Below are 3,301 nucleotides of genomic sequence, written 5' to 3' on the forward strand. Positions count from 1 at the left end.
GTCAGGTGGCGACTTGACTCTGGGTCCCAGCCAGCCCTTCAGTCTGACTTTAATCCCTTTTAAAGACTAATGAGCTGTGACCTATTTTGTTTTGGCTTTTCACTGTGGCTGATGCTGCTGCTTACCTTGCCCCTGGCAAGAGATAGCAACACGGTGTATAATAGTGCCTCCCTTATCCCGAGGTGAAAGGCTATAAAAGAAAAAGAAACACTCAGGAACCAAAGAGGGGAAGTTAACATTCACTGAGTGCCAACCAGGTGCCAGGCACAGCTTCAACTCTCTAAACGATCCACTGTCCATCTCTGAGTGAGGAAACCAAGGATTGAAAGAGGTGAGCCTGCCTGAAGTCACACAGGACACGGACACCGAGCTGCAGCTCCCACTGGAGCCCCCTGCCCCCAGCCCTGAACAGCGCAGCTGGTTTACAGATAACAAGGCCAAAGCTGGCAGAGGTCATGTGGCTCTCCCAAGGCCACACTGCCAGGGAGGGACAGCAAAGTCTTAACTCAGAGCTCCTGAACCCTAAGCCAGGCACTCATGCCTTCTTTGGAGGGTACTAGAGGGCTGCTATTGACTCCTCAGCAGGGCAACACTTACGTAATTTGCTGACCACTTAGTTGGCAAGCCAAGGAGCTTGCTGAAACACAAGATGGGAGAAGGAAGCCACCTCAGCTCTCTTGGAGTAGGACATCCTGGTATATGCAGTTTGGGTTCTAAGGGGAAGCCCACGGTCACCCCTCAGCATGTTTAGAAAACTCCAACTTAAGCTTAGGGTGAGGCGGCTCACCCCATCCTCTCTGTGCCCAGCCTGGGCCCTGGGGCACGGCCTCACCAGGACAGTGTCCTGGGTACTGAATAAGGACAAGGTCAACACTCACACCTGCAAGCTCTGGAGACTCCTGAGGAGGCAAGATGGGCTGACTTCTGGAGCTTTCTCTTCTGTTCCCTAAACTCTCACCCTAGCCCTTTGGGTCTCTTCCTTGAATCCCCTCCCTGGTCTTTCCCCAGCTGAGCACCCCTCCATCTAGCACCTCCCATCCAATCTATGTTTCCACAAAGGCGTCCCTCAGTGAGGCCTCCCAACTTACAGGTCTTATCAGAGCCCTTAGGCCCATCGTCCCTTACAGAGCTGGAAATTCCCCAAGGATAGGGCTGTTTCTTCCCTGTCTAACAGGTGTCTGCTATTTGTTTCATCTGCACCGCTGCCCTCCTACTGCTAAGGACAAGACGTTTGGATCAGGAAATTCAAGAGAAAGAGATGTGTTCTGGTCCCAGTTCTTCATTCCCAGTCATGTCCAGGAGTGCCCGGTCACCACGGAGTTTTTCCCAACAGAGAAGGAAGGAATTCTATTGCCAATGATGCAATGTCACCCTCCACCCTGTGGGCTCAAGGCAAGTCATCGTGGTTGAAACTGGCAGGAAGAAAAACAGAAACAGGCAGCTCTGATGTCAGATTCAGGACACCCCAGCCCCAGTGTGGGTGAAGCACCCCTCACATCAAATACACAAGCCCACAGTTATGCTTTGGACCCCAACACATAGGCCATCTTTAACCTCAAAATCTCTCCTCCTCTTCCTCTTGCAAGGCCCCAGGAGTTGGTCTTCTTGCCTCTCTTCTGCAGCAACTCCATCCCCCTTCATCCTTTGGGTTTGCAGCAATCACTGTTGGTCACCAACCATCTATCGGGCCCCTCCCCATCCTTCCTCTTTTTTGGCAAACTTCACCTTCCATGAGGAAAGTTGAAAATGCCAAAGACATCTCAAAGTTCCTTTGCTCCTAGAAGTGGCCAACGGACCTGGTTCTGAAGTGCTGTGAAGGAGAAAGACTTCTGGAGAATTTAGGAGAAAGATTTTCTGCCTTGGTAAGAAAAAGAATTTGTGGGGGGAGGGGAAATACCTCCTTCTTATGTTAATTGTTGTTGCTGAGGGAACTATACTGCTGGAGAGGGGAGCAAAAAGAATTACAAAGAAATTGGCATGGTTGAGCTGCAGAATTCCCAGACCAGAAACCCCTGACATCCAGGTTTCTTGTTATGAGATAATAGGCTCCATTTAGAATCCAATTTAAATCAGTTTTTCTGGTTGTTTGTTTTTTTGGTTTTTTTGCAGCCTAAAGGATCCCAACTGGTACAAATTTCCTCTTCCCAAGACTAATCATAGAGACACTCAATCTCCAGCTCCCCTCCTTGCAGCTGCCCAGAAATCAGACCTCAGAAATCAGAAGTCCCAACCACACACTGTCCAGCCACAGGGCCCACTTGGGCTGAACTCCTGCCTCCCATCTATATCACTAAGAGAAAAAGAGGTAGAGCAAATATTAATATCTGGAAACCTGAGCATCTGGAAATCAGATCATCAGATCCCAAAGGGAGGTCAAGAGGGATAAGGTAGAGAGAAATGAGGTCCGGTTATCCAGTTGGCTTTTTCACTGATGCAGCTTGGTACGCTATTTCTGCTATCTTCAAAGTAATGTAAAGATATTTCTACTATCTTCTAGATGTGACCTCCTGGGACTTCCCTGGTGGTCCAGTGGTTAAGCATCATCCACCTTCCAAAGCAGCTGGCGCAGGTTCAATCCCTGGTTGGGGAACTAAGACACCGCGTTGCAACTAGAAAGTCCGTGCGTCACAACTAACATCCTGTGTGCCACAACTAAGACCCAAAGCAGCCAAGGTATTAAATAAATATATAAAAATTAAATTTTTTTTAAATGTGACTTCCTCCTTCTGTAATTTCCTCTTTCATACTAGATCAGTGCTTTTCACCATATCAGTTTCAACTCCTCCCACCTTTGCACTCAAGGCCTCCTTGTATTCAAGAGCCCACAGCTCTTCTCTGGTGGGACAGGTCTCACAGTCCCCACTGCACACCCTCCATCAGGCTGCACCTTCCTCCTTTTCTCACCCACCCATGGGCCTCCACCTGCCAAACTCAGATCAAGTCTCCCTTGCTGTGCAAAGCCTCCCAAACCACAGCAAACCTTCTGACCTCTTCCTTCCACAAAGGCTTGAGATTTTATTTCCTCCAACACATCATTCAGCCTGTAATGTCACAGGTGTCATCATTTAACTGCCATGAACGTTACTGCCTGTCACAAAAACCAAGACCCTACTCCCTAAGTCATGGCCCCAGAGGGCAGCCGACATAAAGGTCACCCTGGCTTGTAGATTCTCCAGTTGGTGGGAGCTGGTGGCCTTGGAGTACAGAATGAAGCAGGGCAAAAGCTAATAGAGTTTTGCCAACAGAACACACTGGTCATAGCAAACCCCCTCTTCCAACAACACAAGAGAAGACTCTACAC

General features: G+C 49.0%; 1 long non-coding RNA gene across 2 annotated transcripts; it reads left to right on the forward strand.

Annotated features, from left to right (window-relative positions):
* Positions 1-217: 217 nt before the first annotated feature.
* On the forward strand, positions 218-3,301 carry LOC147376560 (uncharacterized). Of its 2 annotated transcripts, none has more exons than XR_015161431.1 (4): positions 218-331; positions 1,175-1,862; positions 2,110-2,305; positions 2,498-3,301. It is a non-coding gene; the product is annotated as an uncharacterized LOC147376560 (long non-coding RNA). The 2 variants fall into 2 exon arrangements; XR_015161432.1 differs by having other exon boundaries at positions 1,222-1,862.

This window comes from Bos grunniens, chromosome 3 (assembly GCF_055505025.1).
Source record: "Bos grunniens cultivar Pamir isolate PY7600 chromosome 3, Bosgru_T2T1.0, whole genome shotgun sequence".
Classification (NCBI taxonomy): Eukaryota; Metazoa; Chordata; class Mammalia; order Artiodactyla; family Bovidae; genus Bos; species Bos grunniens.